Below are 23144 nucleotides of genomic sequence, written 5' to 3'. Positions count from 1 at the left end.
AAGATTTCTGCTGCACTTAAGGTTCCTAAGAGCACAGTGGCTTCCATAATCCTCAAATGGAAGACGTTTGGGATGACCAGAACCCTTCCTAGAGCTGGCCGTCCGGCCAAACTGAGCTATCGGGGGAGAAGAGCCTTGGTGAGAGAGGTAAAGAAGAACCCAAAGATCACTGTGGCTGAGCTCCAGAGATGCAGTCAGGAGATGGGAGAAAGTTGTAGAAAGTCAACCATCACTGCAGCCCTCCACCAGTCGGGGCTTTATGGCAGAGTGGCCCGATGGAAGCCTCTCCTCAGTGTAAGACACATGAAAGCCCGCATGGAGTTTGCTAAAAAACACCTGAAGGACTCCAAGATGGTGAGAAATAAGATTCTCTGGTCTGACGAGACCAAAATAGAACTTTTTGGCCTTAATTCTAAGCGGTATGTGTGGAGAAAACCAGGTACTGCTCATCACCTGTCCAATACAGTCCCAACAGTGAAGCATGGTGGTGGCAGCATCATGCTGTGGGGGTGTTTTTCAGCTGCAGGGACAGGACGACTGGTTGCAATCGAGGGAAAGATGAATGCGGCCAAGTACAGGGATATCCTGGACAAAAACCTTCTCCAGAGTGCTCTGGACCTCAGACTGGGCCGAAGGTTTACCTTCCGACAAGACAATGACCCTAAGCACACAGCTAAAATAACGAAGGAGTGGCTTCACAACAACTCCGTGACTGTTCTTGAATGGCCCAGCCAGAGCCCTGACTTAAACCCAATTGAGCATCTCTGGAGAGACCTAAAAATGGCTGTCCACCAACGTTTACCATCCAACCTGACAGAACTGGAGAGGATCTGCAAGGAGGAATGGCAGAGGATCCCCAAATCCAGGTGTGAAAGACTTGTTGCATCTTTCCCAAAAAGACTCCTGGCTGTATTAGATCAAAAGGGGGCTTCTACTAAATACTGAGCAAAGGGTCTGAATACTTAGGACCATGTGATATTTCAGTTTTTCTTTTTTAATAAATCTGCAACAATGTCAACAATTCTGTGTTTTTCTGTCAGTATGGGGTGCTATGTGTACATTCATGAGGAAGAAGAATGAACCTTAATGATTTTAGCAAATGGCTGCAATATAACAAAGAGTGAAACATTTAAGGGGGTCTGAATACTTTCCGTACCCACTGTACCTTCTTAGTGTAGCACCCTCCTAGGTAGGTGCTAGAGAGAGAGAGTATAGTTTTGAATCCTGTCTGCTTACCAAAGGGATTGCAGGTAAATCTATATTGTTCTCTGCCTGGTCCAATAGGGAGGCATATTGGACAGTGGGTGGAAACCTGACGAATTATTGAACAGGCGTTTAATACAGCCCTGATGATTTGGCAGAGAAAAATGCCTCAGTGCATGCTGGGATACTGTATAAAAGCCAGGGGCACATGTGCTCGGGGTCTTTCGGCTGGATAGTGGAGTCCCGGAGGGAGAGGGTGGCTGCCTCATCCTCTGTAGAAGTGCCATGCGGCCTCAGGTAGTCGACCTGGGGGCTAAGAGAGAGATGGAGAGGAACTGAACCCAGAGGTCCTGTGAAGCTGACTGGAAGAGAAGACACTGAGGGATCTGATTCTGCAGTACAGTGAGTACAAATCTGTGTCAAGGGGCCTGACCTGAGGGCCCCCCCCCCCCCCTGCAGCTAGTAGAGTCAGTGGACGGGTGTCAGTAAAGGGGATGCTAGGGGGTATCCCAAAGATAATGTAGTTCCCCAAGTCTATTGCTGGGGAGGGAGAGAGAGCACTTAACCCTTTCCATACATGTTTCAGTATGGTTCAAGCAGTACAGCTGCTTTCACAAGCAACCTAGTGAGGCCAAGTGAGAGTTGTCCTTGTCCAATGTTCATAGCTCCAGTTGGAGTATTCCACTATTTGTGTAAAACCAATAAATTAATACCCGCGCTGTGATGAATAAATAAATGAGGAATAAAAAAATAATTAATAATAAATAAATTAATAGTCAACCTGAAGCTGCTGCTCACTAGGTAAAATACCAGAAAGATTAAAAATTCAGATAAGGCAGCGCTAACAGGTAAAAAATGTGTAGATAAAATGCAAAGAGGTATCTATATATTTGTATCCATGTGACTTGTGATCAAAATGTGAAAATACTTAATTAAATACAAATATAAAGTGCATTAGTGAACAACAATCGATAATATTAAGTGCAGAAATATAATAGATCGAAATGTCCTTTGTGCAACCATATGCAAAGTGCAAAATATTCAGTCCAAAAGGAAAGGTTTCTTTCAAACGAAACTAAGGTGCTGAAAAGGTGCTTCCACTATTCCCTTCTCCCATCCAAGTTCCAAAATAAACACCAAAAACCCCTGGACTGTTTATTGAGCAACGAGCCATTTGGAGTAAGGACGAATGTGTAAACTGTTCCCTAAGTGACCCTAAGGTAATCAGAGGAGGCCCGACAAGTCATTATACGGGGACAGTGCTACATTGGAATTGTGAAAAGCAGTGGCGGCCTGTGCATAGGGGGCCCCAGGGCGCCACCCCCCCCCCCTAAAAAAAGGAAAAAAAAAAATTAAAAAAAAAAAAATTACAAAAAGATCGATAAAGTTTTCCAAAAAAAAAAAATTGTGTTCGCCGGCCTATGTGGAGGCTGTGGGGGGGTGGGGTTTACGACCCAGAAGAGGCGCCGATTGGCTGCCTTCTGGGGCGTAACCTGGGCGCAGGGTACAGTGCTAGGAAACCCCCACTTTCGGAATGTCCTGGCTGTGATTGGTCCAGTCTCCAGCCTGGACCAATCATCATCCAGGACATCTGATGCTGACCCCGCTGACGTCGCGTACGTCAGTCACGAGTCAGTGCGGTGGACGGACGGCACAGCAGAGCGGAGCGGAGACTTGGAGAGAGCAGACCGGACACCGGAATCGGCAGGGAGACGGACGGACGGACGACCCGACCAGGCAGTCACCTCAGCAGGCCGCAGCCGCGCAGCGTCTCTCTCCAGAGGAGTGGAGGTCATCTGACATCTGGACTGGAAGAGAAGATCGAGCCACCGGTAAGTGAGTCCTTCTCAGCGGGAAACTGAAAGAAAAACCACGGGATGCACAAGGCTATGGAAGGCAGCCATATTCCTCTGCCTTATTTTAATAGTATGCTGTAGCCCCTGGGACCACACTGTGCTGCTTTCCTACATTGTATTCTGGGGACCCAGGGGTCACATTCTGCTGCTCTACTGTTTTGTGGCCCAACACTGTGGGGGAGATGGGACTGGAGGGGGAGGACATGGGATGGGGGAGATGGGACTAGAGGAAGACATGGGATGGGGGAGATGGGACTGGAGGAGGAGGAAGACATGGGATGGGGGAGATGGGACTAGAGGGGGAGGACATGGGATGGGGGAGATGGGACTAGAGGAAGACATGGGATGGGGGAGATGGGACTGGAGGGGGAGGACATGGGATGGGGGAGATGGGACTAGAGGGGGAGGACATGGGATGGGGGAGATGGGACTAGAGGAAGACATGGGATGGGGGAGATGGGACTGGAGGGGGAGGACATGGGATGGGGGAGATGGGACTAGAGGAGGAGGACATGGGATGGGGGAGATGGGACTAGAGGAGGAGGAAGACATGGGATGGGAGAGATGGGACTGGAGGGGGAGGACATGGGATGGGGGAGATGGGACTAGAGGAAGACATGGGATGGGGGAGATGGGACTGGAGGGGGAGGACATGGGATGGGGGAGATGGGACTAGAGGAGGAGGACATGGGATGGGGGAGATGGGACTAGAGGAGGAGGAAGACATGGGATGGGGGAGATGGGACTGGAGGGGGAGGACATGGGATGGGGGAGATGGGACTAGAGGAGGAGGAGGGGGACATGGGATGGGGGAGATGGGACTGGAGGGGGAGGACATGGGATGGGGGAGATGGGACTGGAGGGGGAGGACATGGGATGGGGGAGATGGGACTGGAGGAGGAGGAAGACATGGGATGGGGGAGATGGGACTAGAGGAAGACATGGGATGGGGGAGATGGGACTGGAGGGGGAGGACATGGGATGGGGGAGATGGGACTGGAGGGGGAGGACATGGGATGGGGGAGATGGGACTGGAGGAGGAGGAAGACATGGGATGGGGGAGATGGGACTAGAGGAAGACATGGGATGGGGGAGATGGGACTGGAGGAGGAGGAAGACATGGGATGGGGGAGATGGGACTAGAGGGGGAGGACATGGGATGGGGGAGATGGGACTAGAGGAAGACATGGGATGGGGGAGATGGGACTGGAGGGGGAGGACATGGGATGGGGGAGATGGGACTAGAGGGGGAGGACATGGGATGGGGGAGATGGGACTAGAGGAAGACATGGGATGGGGGAGATGGGACTAGTGGGGGAGGACATGGGATGGGGGAGATGGGACTAGAGGAGGAGGACATGGGATGGGGGAGATGGGACTAGAGGAGGAGGAAGACATGGGATGGGGGAGATGGGACTGGAGGGGGAGGACATGGGATGGGGGAGATGGGACTAGAGGAAGACATGGGGTGGGGGAGATGGGACTGGAGGGGGAGGACATGGGATGGGGGAGATGGGACTAGAGGAGGAGGACATGGGATGGGGGAGATGGGACTAGAGGAGGAGGAAGACATGGGATGGGGGAGATGGGACTGGAGGGGGAGGACATGGGATGGGGGAGATGGGACTAGAGGAGGAGGAGGACATGGGATGGGGGAGATGGGACTGGAGGGGGAGGACATGGGATGGGGGAGATGGGACTGGAGGGGGAGGACATGGGATGGGGGAGATGGGACTGGAGGAGAAGGAAGACATGGGATGGGGGAGATGGGACTAGAGGAAGACATGGGATGGGGGAGATGGGACTGGAGGGGGAGGACATGGGATGGGGGAGATGGGACTGGAGGGGGAGGACATGGGATGGGGGAGATGGGACTGGAGGAGGAGGAAGACATGGGATGGGGGAGATGGGACTAGAGGAAGACATGGGATGGGGGAGATGGGACTGGAGGGGGAGGACATGGGATGGGGGAGATGGGACTGGAGGGGGAGGACATGGGATGGGGGAGATGGGACTAGAGGAGGAGGAGGACATGGGATGGGGGAGATGGGACTGGAGGGGGAGGACATGGGATGGGGGAGATGGGACTGGAGGGGGAGGACATGGGATGGGGGAGATGGGACTGGAGGAGGAGGAAGACATGGGATGGGGGAGATGGGACTAGAGGAAGACATGGGATGGGGGAGATGGGACTAGAGGAGGAGGACATGGGATGGGGGAGATGGGACTAGAGGAGGAGGAAGACATGGGATGGGGGAGATGGGACTGGAGGGGGAGGACATGGGATGAGGGAGATGGGACTAGAGGAGGAGGAGGACATGGGATGGGGGAGATGGGACTGGAGGGGGAGGACATGGGATGGGGGAGATGGGACTGGAGGGGGAGGACATGGGATGGGGGAGATGGGACTGGAGGAGGAGGAAGACATGGGATGGGGGAGATGGGACTGGAGGGGGAGGACATGGGATGGGGGAGATGGGACTAGAGGAGGAGGAGGACATGGGATGGGGGAGATGGGACTGGAGGGGGAGGACATGGGATGGGGGAGATGGGACTGGAGGGGGAGGACATGGGATGGGGGAGATGGGACTGGAGGAGGAGGAAGACATGGGATGGGGGAGATGGGACTGGAGGGGGAGGACATGGGATGGGGGAGATGGGACTAGAGGAGGAGGAGGACATGGGATGGGGGAGATGGGACTGGAGGGGGAGGACATGGGATGGGGGAGATGGGACTGGAGGGGGAGGACATGGGATGGGGGAGATGGGACTGGAGGAGGAGGAAGACATGGGATGGGGGAGATGGGACTAGAGGAAGACATGGGATGGGGGAGATGGGACTGGAGGGGGAGGACATGGGATGGGGGAGATGGGACTAGAGGAGGAGGAGGACATGGGATGGGGGAGATGGGACTGGAGGGGGAGGACATGGGATGGGGGAGATGGGACTGGAGGGGGAGGACATGGGATGGGGGAGATGGGACTGGAGGAGGAGGAAGACATGGGATGGGGGAGATGGGACTAGAGGAAGACATGGGATGGGGGAGATGGGACTGGAGGGGGAGGACATGGGATGGGGGAGATGGGACTGGAGGAGGAGGAGGACATGGGATGGGGGAGATGGGACTGGAGGGGGAGGACATGGGATGGGGGAGATGGGACTAGAGGAAGACATGGGATGGGGGAGATGGGACTGGAGGGGGAGGACATGGGATGGGGGAGATGGGACTGGAGGGGGAGGACATGGGATGGGGGAGATGGGACTGGAGGGGGAGGACATGGGATGGGGGAGATGGGACTAGGAGGAGGAAGACATGGGATGGGGGAGATGGGACTGGAGGGGGAGGACATGGGATGGGGGAGATGGGACTGGAGGGGGAGGACATGGGATGGGGGAGATGGGACTGGAGGGAGAGGACATGGGATGGGGGAGATGGGACTAGGAGGAGGAAGACATGGGATGGGGGAGATGGGACTGGAGGGGGAGGACATGGGATGGGGGAGATGGGACTAGGAGGAGGAAGACATGGGATGGGGGAGATGGGACTAGAGGAGGAGGAAGACATGGGATGGGGGAGATGGGACTGGAGGGGGAGGACATGGGATGGGGGAGATGGGACTGGAGGGGGAGGACATGGGATGGGGGAGATGGGACTGGAGGGGGAGGACATGGGATGGGGGAGATGGGACTGGAGGGGGAGGACATGGATGGGGGAGATGGGACTAGAGGAGGAGGAAGACATGGGATGGGGGAGATGGGACTAGAGGAGGACATGGGATGGGGGAGATGGGACTGGAGGGGGAGGACATGGGATGGGGGATATGGGACTGGAGGGGGAGGACATGGGATGGGGGAGATGGGACTGGAGGGGGAGGACATGGGATGGGGGAGATGGGACTGGAGGAGGAGGAAGACATGGGATGGAGGGGGACATGGTGGGATGGTCAGTGAGTGGATTTAGTGGGCAGGCCCTGGAGAATGTTTTAGGTTAGGCATGGGGGGGGGGGCTGGCCTAAAGTTGTGTAAGGGGTCCCAGAATTTCTGGTGGCTGCCCTGGCGCCAATGTTATGGGGCAGACTGGAGTTAGAACTAAGCCCTCCAGTGCCTCGCTGAGACGGCTGACATCTTCCAACAGTCTTCCTTTCAGATTTGCAGCCTCTGGCTATATAAGTGGCTGGGGGGGACGGGATGACATCTCTCCCACACATGCAGGCAAAGGTGGAGCCTAAAGAGGAAGGGATGTGGTTTTGCAAATGACAAGAAGGGTCTTAAACAGGAAGGGGTGTGGCCTTGACAGGAAGGGGGTCATATTTAAATTAGGGGTGCACGACTTTAGATAGGCCTAGGGCAGCACAAAACCTAAATACACCACTGAATATAGTATTTTGATTTGTCCACAAATGTGATTTTGTATATGCCACAGTTTTTGATAAAAGATTTTTTTTTTTTTTTGTAATAAAGTATAGTGGTAGTTCACACAACAAACAGTATATCACTTTTTCATAGCTGTGTATATGTAGATCAGAGTCGTTATTGACAATTGTCTATAAAAGCATAGAAACAGGAGTTAATTAGGTTTCAGCTGTAGTGCTACTCCAAGAGGAGCCGCTGAATTGTTTTGTTAATTCCTCTGTATACTTGAAGATGACACACCTCACTCACCTAGCACTTACAAACACACTGTAAGGTATTTCAAGTAATTTATTATGTCAAGCATAGCCTAAAGCCTAGTACACACCACTATTTTTTTTCCATTCAATTTAGGGGGCTGAACAAAAAAAACCTGACAACTCAGATCAGAGCTGCTGTACTAACAATCCAATGTTAGTACAGTGACCTCCCTTGCTATTCTCTTGCTTTATTTGACAGGGGGACAGCCCGGTCAGCGCTCTCAGCCACTGGCTGATTGTGAGCCGATCGGCAGACCTTTTGCTGGCTTGAACCTTTAACAGAACCTGGCCAAGCAGCCGGCTTCTGTCAGACCGGCTGCCATACACACGGGCCGAATGTTGGCCTGTTTCTATTGAACCAGCTGAAATTCGGCCTATGTGTACTAGGCTAAAAAGAAGAAAGGATTATCAAGTGTTATACAAACAATCCATAAGACATTGCCACTACTCTCAGAGATGTGGTTAAACACCCACAGTTTTTCTGAATGACAGTTATAACTGCCCCATAGCACATTTACTGCTACAGGGTGGCCCTCCTGTGCAAAATCACGTATATATACATGATTCTGCACTTCCGCCTATGGGGCGTGTGAGCGCTCTGCCGGTGGCCCCCTTCTGCTGTGAATACTCACAGCAGGAGCCGATCTGCGGGTGCTGGGCACTGGATGTCCACTAGTGCACGCCATTCATCAGGCAGAGACACAGAATGGAGATCTGCCTATGTAAACAAGGCAGATCTCTGTTCTGACAGGCGAGAAGGGATGGATTGTATGTCCCTGCAAAACATGGAAAAAAAATGAATCACTTCCCAGCAGTGGCGGCTTGTGCATAGGGGGCGCCGGGGCGCCGCCCCCCCCCCCCCCTAAAAAAGGAAAAGAAAAAAAATACAAAAAGATCAATAAAGTTTTCAAAAAAAAAAAATTGTGTTCGCCGGCCTATGTGGAGGCTGTGGGGGTGGGGGGGTGGGGTTTACGACCCAGAAGAGGCGCCGATTGGCTGCCTTTTGGGGGCGTAACCTGGGCGCAGGGCACAGCACTAGGACACCCCCACTTTCGTGATATCCTGGCTGTGATTGGTCCAGTCTCCAGCCTGGACCAATCATCATCCAGGACATCCGATGCTGACCCGTGACCCCGCTGATGTCGCGTGCGTCAGTCACGACTGGAGTGGACGGTGGACAGACGGGCACTGCAGAGCGGAGAGGAGACCGGAATCGGATTCAGAGACGGACGACCCGACCAGTCACCTCACCAGGCCGCAGCCGCGCAGCGTCTCAAGAGGAGCGGAGGTCATCTGGAAGAGAAGACAGACACTACAGTGCACAAACTCGATCACCCCGGTAAGTGAGTCCTCCTCAGCGGCCGGCAATGGAGGGATCTGAATCTGATCAGTCGGCCAGCATTGCCATTTGCCATACAACTCATTCCAGATGATCTCTCCCTCTTCTTGGCTCCCTCCCATTGATGGATTATTTTAGGGAAACCCCGGGCCATAAAGTGTACAAGAAGGGCAGTGTCACCCAAAATAAGCTTCAGCTGAGCTCACCATACACCAGAATTTGGGTAAAAATATTTGTCATATTTTGTAAAAAAAAAAAAAAAATGACAAATATGTTGGAAAGGAGGGAGAAGGGTTTGGGAGAGTAGAACTTTCCCTTTTTGGAGTGAGGTTTCCTTCTAAACAGATTTCATTATAATATGTATAACCTTTCCCCCAATGCAAACAACATTGACAGTCAGAATTTAATTCGTTCAAGAGTCAAGACAATATATGCATCCTGTCCTTAGAATTTTATGGTCAGTGCAGTTAAAAATGAATATCCATTTGAACCGAAAAGCGAACATTGCCAGCCATTGAATAACACTGCTTTTCACAGTCAGCACGAGGTCTGGGTGCTCCCATTCTAAATTGTGTGCCAATGTAGACTTTGCATTTTTGTGTACCAACTATATTGACCAGACCATAAAAAAAATGCTGGGCAGTGGGCAGCACTGTGGGCACTGGGCAGCCATTGCCATCCATTCCATGCCAAATTAGATTGCCATGCCTTGCCAATTTGCCATCACCAATGCCATCCATGCCTGCTGTACCTACCTGTTTTGCCATGGGCTGGGTCCATCCATCATGGTTGGTTGGATCATGGATGGACCCAGGCCAGGCCAGAACAGGTAGGTACAGGCATGTGAGGTCACGGTGCAAGATTTATCAAGTTACCCAGGCCAGGCCCAGACCAGAGTGTGCACAGATATCGTTGATATATATATATATATATATATATATATATATATATATATATATATATATATATCATCATGGATGGATGGATGATACATCCATTCATGGATTGATATATATATATATATATATCTATCTATATATATATATATATATATATATATATATATATATAAAATCATATCTGCACACTGTGGTCTGGGCCCGGCCTTGGTAACTTGATGTTATTCTTCTTGCACCGTGACCTCACATGCCTGTACCTACCTGTTTTCCCCTGGCCTGGGTCCATCCATCCATCCATGATGATAATGATATCTGTACTCTGGTCTGGGCCCGGCCTGGGTAACTTGATAAATCTTGCACCGTCCGTGACCTGCCTGAGTGCCTGTACTACCTACCTGTTCTAGCCTGGGTCCATCCATCCATCCATCATGGATGGTTGGATGGACCCAGGCCAGGCCAGAACAGGTAGGTACAGGCATGTCACGGTGCAAGATTTATCAAGTTACCCAGGCCGGGCCCAGACCACAGTGTGCAGATATCATTATATATATCATCATGGATGGATCATCCATCCATCCATCCATTCATGATGATATATGTGATAGATGGTGGTGGTCACAGTCTGCATTGATGTCTGATCATTGGGGGCACAGCAAGCTGGTGGTCAGTCTGCATTGATGATTGGGTGGGGGAGCACGGCATGCTGGTCATGTCTAATGCCCCATACACACGTGCAGATTATCTGCAGACTTTTGTCTGCAGTTTTACCAAAACCATATAATATGAGGTCAAACCTAAACACTTTCAATTTGTATGCAATCTGGCAGGCCCTTGCACTACATTTAAAAGGTAAGTCTGCAGACAAAAGTCTGCAGATAATCTGCACGTGTGTACGGGGCACAAGGCCTACATACACAGGGTATCTGTGGCCTATAAATATTAACAGCCTGTGTACAGTATATATATCTGTGTTGGAGTTACTTCATGTGCAGACATTTACTAATGTATGTGAATTCAGTGTGCAGGCTCTAAATTATTTTACTTTTTAAATGGGACAATTACTCCTCTTCAGAATATTAACTTTATGTTTTAATAATTTTACTGTTAGTGAGTTTTATACCATCTTATACCAGGCCGCTGTGTGCCATTTACTATTAATAAATATATAGTGCCAGGCCAGCAGCCTGCTTAGCAGTGAGTGTCACCATATAAGACAGTGCAGGTCAAGCCAATTACATTGTACACTGGCTAAGTTAGCATAGCACTTTACCAGTGTACAATGTCATTGGCCTGGCCTGGCCTGGCCTGGCCTGCACTGTCTTATATGGTGTACACTCACTGCTAAGCAGGCTGCTGGCCTGGCACTATATATTTATTAATAGTAAATGGCACACAGCGGCCTGTTAGAAGATGGTATAAAACTCACTAAGGGCTCTTTCACACAGGCGATCCGATCAGATCCGCCTGTCAATTTTTTAGGCGGATCTGATCGGATCCTCCATGCAGCTCTATGGGGCAGCGGATGTCAGCGGAGACACCTCCACTGACACCCGCTGCCATCTGTATCCAATCCTGTCTGTGAAATCTGGACGGATGGAAACCCTATTTTTCCATCCGTTCAGTGATCGGATGAGAGCTGACAGGCGGTCCGCTCTCATCCGATCCCCCATAGAGGGCAGCGGGGGCTGAGACACCTCCCTCTCCGCTCTGCAAGTGGAGACGGAGCTGTCATCTGCCAGCTCAGCGGGGATCGCGGATGGATCCCCGCTGAGCAACACGGATCCGCCTACGGAGGCGGACCGTGTGAAAGAGCCCTTACTCAGTAAATTTATTAAAACATAAAGTTAATATTCTGAAGAGGAGTAATTGTCCCATTTAAAAAGTAAAATAATTTACACAGACAGCGGCCTGGTAGAAGATGGTTCCATCATGGTTATGGACTGGTGGCATGATGAGAAGTCCTTGTAGAAGTTCTGGCCTCATCCAGGACAGGGAAGGATGCCACACTGCCCACTCTATTAGGGATGCCCCCCCCCCATCCTATGATAAGGAGTCCAGACAGCCTGCTGAGCCACCCTCCTATTCCTAGATTCACACAAAGGTAAAATGAGTAAACTTGACACATTTTAATTCAGTTTTAATAGTTATCACTGATGGAGGTCACACAGTCTAGGAATGGGAGGGTGGCTCAGCAGGCTGTCTGGACTCCTTATTATCATAGGAGGGGGGTGGAGAAATCCCTAATAGCAGAGTGGGCAGTGGCACCTTCCCTGTCCTGGATGAGGGAATGGATCTTGAGGACTTTTTTATAGTGACCTATAATTAGTTTCTTTATGTTCACCTGCTGATCCTGCTAGTAAGACTAAGTGCATTGTTTTCAACAAAACAAGCAGTCCTGCAAATGTTGCAGTTAGAAGGTTCTGACAAACCATTTACACTGACAGAGGTGCTCACAATGATCAGCTTTTGTATATTTATGTCAGTTTCCATATGCTGCTGCACCTTTTTTCTTGCTTGTCTCAGCAATACCACTTCTGATCATTTGCATGTAGTCAGTACAACATGTCACTGTAGACCACTGTAAAAATCATTAAGTAGGCGAACAAAAAATGTGTGTGCGAGGCTTCAGGGTGACGTGCAAAACACCTTCAAACCTCCTAGCCTAACTATCATAACTCTTGATTAAATAGACACTTGCATATAGAATTGCCATACGGATCTCTCTTTTAAACATTACCATATTGTCATCTGACTCCTAGGTACTGATCATTTTGGAAGTGAGGCACATTTGTAAGCCATAATGAGTCATAGAGAAAATTCTGTGGTAGCTTTAAAAGAAAACCCCTTCTCGCGGCGTTCTGATGCTGAGAAAAAGAGGCTAAAGGAGCTTGGACCAGATCGTCCCAACTTGCAAATTAAGCAGCAGGCAAGTGATCGTGGTCAAGTTTACACTCTGAGCTTTTCCACCACTTGCTATGAGAGACGGAATTGGCTTGCTGGATGTGATGTTAGCAATGCCTTCTTTTGTTTTCCCTGTTTGCTGTTTCAAGCTCATGGAACTGACACATTGTGGATATCAACAGGGGTTTCTGACCTGAAACATCTCACTGACAAGTGCAAGCGGCATGAAGGTAGCCGAAGTCATCTGACCAACGCTATGAGGCTCCAGCTTTTTGGGAGCCATAGCATTGCTGAACAGCTAGATCAAAGCTACAGGACTGCCATAAGAAAGCACAATGAGGAAGTCACCAAAAATAGACACATCCTGTCTAGAATTATAGACTGCGTGAAATTTTGTGGTGCTTTTGAGCTTGCTTTGCGTGGCCATGATGAGAGTGCCACTTCAGATAATCCCGGGATATTCCGTGGCTTGGTCGACTTTGTATCTTCTCTGGATGGAGTTTTGAAAGAGCACCTCGAGAACGCCACTGTGTTTAAGGGAACTTCAAAAACTGTGCAGAACGAGCTCTTGGACTGTATGTTGTCAGTTATTAAAGACCAAATTGTCCAAGAAGCACAAAACAGTGATTTTCTTTCCATCCAGGCCGACGAGACCACTGATATTGCCACACAGTGCCAACTTGTGCTTGTGCTGCGCTACATTGATGGCAACAACCGCATCCAAGAGAGGTTTTTTGAGTTTATTCCTCTGCATACAACGACAGCTGATTCCATCGCTACAGCACTACAAGAGCGTCTTGCTGTCATCCTTCCAGAGGATCAGAAGAGTAAACTCATCTGCCAAGCCTATGATGGAGCTAGTGTGATGAGGGGTGCCACTGGAGGTGTGCAAAGGAAGATCCAGGATGTTTACCCAAATGCCCATTACATCCACTGCTATGCACATCAGCTGAATCTGATAATGCAGCAGGCCACTTCTCGCATATCCAAAGTGAGAATTTTTTTTTCTAACCTTGGAGGGTTTGCCAGCTTTTTCTCCAGATCACCAAAGCGCACGGATGTTCTGGATAAAGTAGTTGCCCATCGACTACCAACATCAAGCAGTGTCAGATGGAACTTCCACAGCCGTGCTGTCAATACTGTGTTTGAGCACAGAGAGGACCTCATTCGCTGTTTTGAACAAATCCAGGATTCTGGTGACCTTGACCTTACTACCACCAGAGAGGCAGGAGCCTTTGCCATGATGCTGGAGAATCAGGAGTTTATTTTTTTTCTGAACCTTTTCCACAAAATCATGCCACATGTGGACCTCCTCTATGCCAAACTCCAGCGGAAGGACATAGATTCAGTCCACATTAAGGGGAGCATCCAGCAGTTCCAGCAGGCCATACAGAAGATCAGGTAGCAGCTGTATTCATCCCTTTCCATGTTGTTGTTTTTTTTTTTTTTGTTGTTGTTTTAATTATTCTTACTACTTCTACATTTTTCAGAGATTCTCTGCATTCCCTGGTTGGTGAACTGAGTGAAGGTGGTTCCCAACCGAAGAGGCGGTGCCCGTTTGACCCAGCAACCCATAAAGTTATTGCAACAGAGGTTAGTTTTTATTTGTAGAAAATAATGTTTTTTTTTTCCCTCTAGTGGACAAAATTGGTATTACAGCCTTCATAGCTCCCAGACCATCAGAAATGCATACAACTTAGAAACATTTACTTAGAATGTCCTGTGTTGATGTGTATGGAGTTCTGAGAAATTCTGGATTCAAAAACACTGAATATGATCTTCCTTTATAATAACTTAAACCTTAAAATTTTAACAAGTGCTTTTTGAAATCATAATTTCTCTGCATCCCATACAAATGCCCAAGACATTCTGAGTACATATTTAAGTTTCATGCATTTCTGATGCTCAGGGAGCTGACACATGACATTGACATTTTGTCACCAGTACCTAATTTTGTTTTTTTTTCATTCTTGATAGGTCTGTGATACCATCCTCCTACATACCATGGAGCGGTTCTCCTTCACAGACCATCTGGTTAGTGCCACCCTGCTTCAAGCGGACAAGTTTGAGCAGTATGCGAGGGAATTCCCAAAGGATGCACTTAGCACTACTGTGAAAACCTATCCTGTACTTGATGGGAGTAGGTTAAAAACGGAGCTTAGTCTCCTCTACTCCGAGGAGCAATTCCGAACATGTCAGGGAGCTGTGGACTTATTCCAGTTTTTTGTGGCGAACAATCTAACAGATGTCTTTGCAGAGACTTTCACTCTCCTCAAGATCCTCATCACCACACCCATGACCACAGCAGAGGCTGAGAGGTGCTTCTCAACCCTAAAAAGGATCAAGACTTTTCTGAGGAACACCATGACCCAGGAGAGGTTGACTGCATTGGCCATGCTGTCTATGGAAAAGAGACTGGTGACAGAGACGACCGATTTCAACCAGAAGGTCATCGAGAAATTTGCTTCCCTTAAGGAAAGAAGAGCAAAATTTCTTTTCAGATAAGGACGCTGGCTTTTTTGTGGTTTGGTTTTAGTTTTCTTCTTTCATGTTTGAATTTTGTTAATAAAATGTTCAAAGCAATACATTTGTCATTTTTCTTCCATTTTCCTTCCAGTTCACAATTTTGTGCCGGTCTATCACATGAAATACATGTACGTTTTTTGGTGGTAAATAACATGACAAAATATGGATTATTTAAAGGGGTAACTATGAATGCTTTATCAAGGCACTCTTCCTTGATCACTCATGGCCCCTTTAACACTTGTGTGGCATCAAAGTCAGGCAATTTTTTACCGCGTTTTTTGCCGCAAATTTTTCTTTTTGCGCCCCCCCCCCCAAAAATTTTGAGCACCAGCCGCCACTGGTGAAAAGATTCAAATATTTTGGTTGGAAGTGGCAAAGTTTGTTTTCTAGGTGTAGCCACCCCCCTGATCCCTGAAATCATGGTGGTAACCTCTAAAGACAGGGTGGGCTGAGTTACCCCCTAAGGGTGTACAATACTTAACCACTTAAAATAGTGCAAGTGGGGTTGTGAACGGCGCTACCGTTTTTCAAGAGATAGCAATATTATATTTGCTTAGCGTGAATGGTGATACCACTTAATGTGTGCCGTGAATAAATGAATAAATACATTTTAAAGTGCAATCTTATAAAATGCTGTATAAACATATTGTATAAAAATCAATAAGAATAGATTATATAAATGCCTTGTATCTTAAATTATTAGTGATAAAGTGCATAAGTGCTAGTGCAAAGAAAGGAGAGACACAAGGCTGAAATAAATTAGTGAATTTTATTTATAAAAAGACCAGGTGAAGCATATATCTATCCTCACTATGAACCAGAGGTGATGGTGTTTAGTGAAGAGAAAAGAAGTAAATGCTGCTGTGAGCAAACGAAAAAAACGTATAACTGAAATGAATAAGTGTAAGATGAATAGGATAAATGAATTAATGTGATGAACTCGGGTTGCAACAACCTGCGTGACCGCTAGGTGTCGCACCCTGCTATATGACCTGATATCAGTTGCAGGAGGGTACCGTGTATGGGTTCCGCTGTCCCCTCTGACTTCCTGGTGGGTCTGCGTGTTCCTCAGAAAGAAGAAAGGAGACCCCTAGGTACCATATCCAAACAACATGATAAAAAAAATGTAGAGACTCACAGGGAGATTCGAGGCTGTCCGCGATCAGTGTTGTGTGGCCGGGAAGCTTCCGCGTTCCACAGCTCTGGCTCCGGGTGCCGGAAATGACGTTAGACGTCGCTGACTCCGCCCACGGAGTCAGCGACGTCTAACGCCATGGAGTCAGCGACATCTAACGTCATTTCCGGCACCCGGAGCCAGAGCCGTGGAACGCGGAAGCTTCCCGGCCACACAACACTGATTGCGGACAGCCTCGAATCTCCCGTGCGACGCTGTACCTAAACGAATTTGACGTCCTTTTTTTCCCACAAACAGAGCTTTGTGGTATTTGATCACCTGTGCGATTTTTTGATAATGCTCTATAATCAAAAAAAGAGCGACAATTTTGCAAAAATAACAATATTTTTCACATTTTTTTATATGAAATTCCCAAAAAAATGTAAAAATCTAAATTTTTTAAAATTTTTGGCCAATTTGTTTTCTGCTTCCTACGTTTGGTAAAAAAAAATCACAATAAGCGTATTTTGATTGGTTTGCGCAAAAGTTATTGCGTTTACTAACTAAGGGAAAGATTTTTGTCATTTTTGTTGTTTTTTTTTTAACGAGTAATGGCGGCGATCTGCGATTTTTTTTTGCGGGACTGCGACATTGCGGCGGACAGATCGGACCCTTGACTGACATTTTTGACACTTTTGGGGGTACCAGTGACATTACTACAGTAATCAGTGCTATACATATGCACTATTACTGTAAAAATGACACTGGCAGGGAAGGGGTTAACTTTATTAGAGATGCAGTGACTATGTGTGTCCCTAGGGGCGTGCTTCTTACTGTGCAGGGATGTGGCTGTGTGTGTAACAGCACAGATCAACGGTCCTACATAGCAGGACCGTTAGATCAGTGCTTTTACACAGAGAAGAATGACAGGAGGCTTTGTTTACATTAGCCGCCTGCCTTTCTCCCTTCACAGCAGACGATCGCGAGTGACATCGGGTCCGCCGGTCACACGCACGGAGGTGTCCGTAAACGAGCCGAGGAGGGAGCGCGCCTCCGGCGGCGCGCGCTCGCCCGCTACTGGCTCCCAGGCTAGTGACGCACCGGTACGTCACTTTGCCTGGCCTGGGCTGACCGCCGCAGTATATGTACTTGCGGCGGTCGGCAACCGGTTAATGACAGGGTATTTACACTAGGACTGCATTAGCAGCATTTTTTGGGTCAGGCTGATGGGAGTTTACGGGAGCTCTGCCTCTAGTTTGGGGCTATCTTCTGTCAATTGTGCATCAACTGGAATGATGCACATGAGATTTGAATATAACAATTTCTGTTACTGACTTATGCATTTTGACTAAATAATGGTTGCACTATGTGCAATCGACTTTCCTATTCTCTTCACACGGCTTATAGTTGTTAGACTTTATTGTCATCATGTAGGGTTGATGGGCATTTAAAGTGTTACCAAACCCACAACAGTAAAATCAGTCTGTACATGCAATAAAGCATTCTTGTTATACTCACTGTGGAACCTAAGGGTTTGCATTGTGTAAAAAGGCTGTATAGATCCTCCTCCTCTTCCACTGACTCCAGAACAGGCCTTTGGAGTCAGGCTGCACATGCTTAGTTTGGTGTGTATTGCTAGAGAGTTTTTTTTTTTCTTGAGATTGCATGTGATCAGCATAGGGCCATTCAGAACTGTCCATACAGAGGGTCAGGGGTCCTGCAGCCATATAGGACAGCTCAGTGTAGCATGAAAACTCCTCCTACAAGCTTTAACCACTTAACGACCAGCCACGTAGATCTATGTCGGCTGACTTTGAGTGGTTATACCGGGATGATGCCTCTAGCTAGAGGCATCATCCCAGTACCGTTGTTTGAAGCCGACGGTCGGCTTTCCGTCGGTAACGATCGATGCGGCTCGGGAGCCGCTCGATCGTTACCCGGGGGGGCGGGAGGGGACGTCCCCCCCCTCCCGCCGCCTTCCGCGGCTTTGCTCGGGGCTCCCGTCCCACCGGGAGCCCCGAGCACCCAGCCGGCGCGTCCGCCGGCTGGATGGAGTCCCGATGAATGCCGGAAACGGCATCAATCGGGTCTCCGATGACGTAACCCGGAGGCGGCGTCCATGACGTCACTTCCGGGTTACTGTGCTGCAAAAGGCGGCAGATTTGAAAAACGGCTGTATGCAAAAATGCCGTTTTTGGCGTTTTGCATACAGGGAAGTGTAGTGGAGGGGTCTAGGGTCTTTTAGACCCTCGATCCCTCCATAAAGTGTACCTGTCACTACATATTGGTGTCACAAGGGATGTTTACATTGCTTGTGACAGCAATAAAAGTGATCAGATTTTTTTTTTTTTTTAAAACCTGTAATAAAGTTAAAAAAAAAGAAAAAATAAATAGGAAAAAAAAAAAAAAAAATTTAGCCGCCCCCGTCACCGTTAGCTCGCGCACAAAAAAAAACGTATACGCAAGTCGAGCCGCAAATGAAATCGCTGTTCAAACCACACATGTGAGGTATCGCCGCGATCGCCAGAGCGTGGGCAATAATTAAAAAAAATAGCTACACTCTAACTCTAAACTGGTAACCGTTAAATAAATTTAAAGCGTCGCAGATTGAGATCTCTATTGACCGTAGTTTGTCGCCATCCCACGGGGGGGCGCAATTTTAAACCGTAACATGTTTGGTATCTATTTACTTGGCGTGACATCATCTTTCACAATATACAAAAAAAAATGGGCTAACTTTACTGTTTAGTATTTTTTAAATGCAGTGAAATGTGATTTTTCAAATTTTTTCCAAAAAAATGGCGTTTTAAAGACCGCTGCGCAAATACCGCGTGACAAAAAATTTTGCAATGACCGACATTTTATTCTCCAGAGTCTTTGCTAAAAAAAATATATATATAATGTTTGGGGGTTCTAAGTAGTTTTCTAGGAAACAATACTGGTTTTAACTTGTGAACAAAAAGTGTCGGAAATAGGGCTGGGGGTAAAGTGGTTAATTAGTGCTCGGCTGACACCGATAGAAGTCCCAAAACTGCTATATACTGCTGATGAGAAAGGGTATTTAGCAGTTTATATTAACTATAATCATTGCATTTTCGTGTTCTGTGTACTGTGGGAGACCAGATATAGTGAATGAAGGGTAATGGGCTTAAGTGAGCCCTTTTTTTGGTCTGCATTGACAAAGCAAAGGTTTACATTTGATCAGAATTATAAAAAAAAAACCCTCAGGGTGCTACAGAGGGCTGGCCTTGAACCAGAGAGCAATTGGCCTGTGTACCCACATGCTTACAATTACAGTCTTATGAAAAATAAGAATACTAGTAGCCACAGAGAATGAGTTTGGCACTCCAGTGCACAAACACCAGAATGAATAATAGGCTGACTACACCCAAAGCCTGTGTTTGCTAAATGCGTGTAAAGATTTAATACATTGTATTCATGCCTGACCATAGTATATCTTTAAAGTAGACCAGAACTAAAAAGTTAGTATTTGATATATTGTAGGGAATATCTAGAAATGTTAATTCTGCCTAAGCAACTCTACCTTTTATCTTACATTTCTCCTGAACAATATCATTGCACCTCCTGGGGCTAGGCTTTCTCATGCCTCGAGCCTCAAAATAGTATGCAGTATCTATTGCCATCAAAACAATGCTGTCCCTAATTCTGAGTTTCCAGTGATATGGAGTAAGATTTTGTGATGTCCCTACTGTGCATCTCACTGTTCTCCTTGCAGGAGGGAATGCTGTACCTATGGACCTGCAGTGCAAGGATCTCCCTGCTTCAGCTTTATTCATTCTATGGATCTGTACTTTCTGCATCTCTTTGCTGCTTCCTAAATAATACCCTGCCAGTCATCAAATCACCAGTTATCAGAGGGACAGTTCTGACAAGAGGAGTCAAAGTACTGCTTCCAACAAATGGCGGCCCCCACACTGAGACATAATCCTAGACACAGCAATGTATGTCAGTAATGAGGAAAGGTTCAGCTGTGGAGAAACCATGGGCAGTATTAGTGACTTGTCCTTCACTCTCTGCTTGCCCGTTTTGGGTACAACTTCCCCAGCTCAGTTCCTCTTTAAAACTGTTGTGATGTAAGTTTTACTCTAAGAAATAAAAGTCATCCAGTACAGAAATGTACTATAGTGTTAGTTCCCAATTCTTATCAGTGCTTGCCATATCATTTATATTCCCCACAGAGAATCAAAGACTGTACAAGATTCCAAATTATCCCATTAATATTCATTTTCATGCAGAATTCAGCCCATTGCTCACACAGTGAGATCTGCAGAGTGAAGCAAGCTGAGGTCGGCATTTCCAGTTGGGGAACGCTGTAGCGACTACTAATGACAGGTAATAATGCAGCTGTCTTAATGCCCAGTGACAGCGGTTCATGTCAAGCTGTTAAAGAGATGTAAAGACACACATTTTGCAAACAGCAGCTTTCTGCGAACCATCTGCTAGAGCATCCAATTTCACAGTGTAAATAGCTGATAATGAACATATGCAGAGATCTGGCAAATGAGAAGAATCGAAGTGATACAAACGAGAAGTACGTCCAGTGTTATGCTGGCATGCCATAGTTAAGCTTGTTCAGTTTGGAGGACACAACAATGTTTGCACCATAAGCTGCTTAGTTACTTCAAGGTGAGATTGCTTACAATGTAAGGACAAAGGCGGTAATATTGTCATTTCAATTCAAATATTAAAAGGCAAGTCCACTCAAAAATATTTAAGTTTTTGGTAAACGGAGGAAAGTAAATCACCTAGTGGTTTCTTTTTTAACTTTCACTATGGAAAGATCTGTTTTCATAGCTCTAAATACAATATATTTCCCATTGCGTTACCCCATCAAACTAAGGGCGGTTTCAAAACCAATGCGGTTTTCCTGAAAAGCAGTGTACCCAGGGTTCTCGTCCAGTTTACCCACGCTTTCCCATAGACTTCTATTATGTCCTATGTTTTTAGTGCATTTTCTGAAAGCGCACCAAAGATGCAGCATGCAAGACTTTTGGTGCAATCAGAAAATGCACCAAAAAACTTGAGACATAATACAAGTCTGTAGTAAACCATGGGTAACCTGCACAAAAACCATGTCAAAAACACAACAAGGCAGTGTGAAATCTCCCTAAAGGGTTTTACCTATGGGGTTATGACACCCATTGTACACTCGGCCTTAATACTGTTTTACATTACTGACTGCATATCTGTATAAGGTATATGTATGTTATTTAAATGTGTGTCTTATGGTTTTATGGTATAGTTACTGAGACCTGTCTTTCTGATAAAGCTTACTGCATAACACGTCGAAGAATAAGATACCACCCCTACTTCATTCGTTCAAACAAATTGTTTATGTACTGTATATTATATACTATATGTCATGGAGCTAATGGAACATTCAGAAGTATATACAGACTTCTGAGATATTTAGCTATATATATGGAAGAACTGGTAATGGTTTAATTAGGGGTGATGTCCCAGAGGGTAAATTAAAGTAGATCTTCACCCAGAAAAACAAATTGTTTGTACCTTGCTCCAGCATCCCTCCCACTACCACAATTGTATCTTTTTATTTTTACTTTTCTTATGTGCTGCAGGGCAGCGCTTCTGCCTTTTTTGCCAAAGGGAGAATTACGTTGCGCCCAATCCACATGTGCCCAGATGTGCTGAAGGCATGTGAAGGGTGTGCCCACATGTGTAGGCAAACACAAAGCGATTAGGGAGGTTCAGGACTACATTTTGAATTCCCCGCCAAAATTGCAATGCTTGCTCAAGGCCCTCCTAAAGGCCAAAATTAAAGATCGTAAGGTCTACTGCATTTAAATGAAAACACGTCATGAAAATTGCAATTAAAGCGTTTTTCAAAAGACGATGACGAACTGCAATGACACCCATTACACAGATACATTTTGATACTGCTGTATTAATTTTGATTTGGGATTTATTTAAAATAACTCAATCAATCAATAACTAAATTGCCACTTCAACCTGGGATCTATTTCTGACCAGACTACTGCGAAACACACATACAAAAGGAAGAATAATGATCCCCAATTATTCTGTGCATGGGAACAAAACCACCATCATGTACTTCGACCTCCTCTCTATAACCGTGTGTTCATACTTCCACCAAATGAGGACAGATAAAAGACCAGAACCTGGTGGATACCCACAGATCAGTTCTCTTCTATCCTAACCCTGACCTGGCTGCTTTTGTACCTGCCCCAATCTGGAAAGTGTGAGAACCAGAGAAGCATATTCTGCTACTGCACAGCCCATTCTCCCCAAGCATTGTTTAAACACTGCCACATTTTGGTAACGGAACAATGATGACCCAACTCTATGAAGCAATAACAACCCACGCAATGCTGGATGAACTTCCATTAGGCGAATAAAACAATGTACTAGACAGGTAATACATGACTGCACCCTTCGCAATTGTATCCAAAAAACCCTCCCATCAGGATCAGTTTTAGAATGAAAAGAGAGTGCAATATGTCATCTACAGCCATGGCCTTTTCAAGCAAAAAGCCCTCCATTCATCTATTCAAGGTCTGACCATTTTACTGAATCTAAAAGCTCCATAAAAGGCCAAAGCAAAGGCAAATAGGAAAAGACAGAAACAAAATATT

Source organism: Pelophylax lessonae (assembly GCF_965119305.1).
Source record: "Pelophylax lessonae genome assembly, chromosome: 13".
NCBI classification, from domain to species: Eukaryota; Metazoa; Chordata; class Amphibia; order Anura; family Ranidae; genus Pelophylax; species Pelophylax lessonae.
This window is presented reverse-complemented; position numbering follows the sequence as displayed.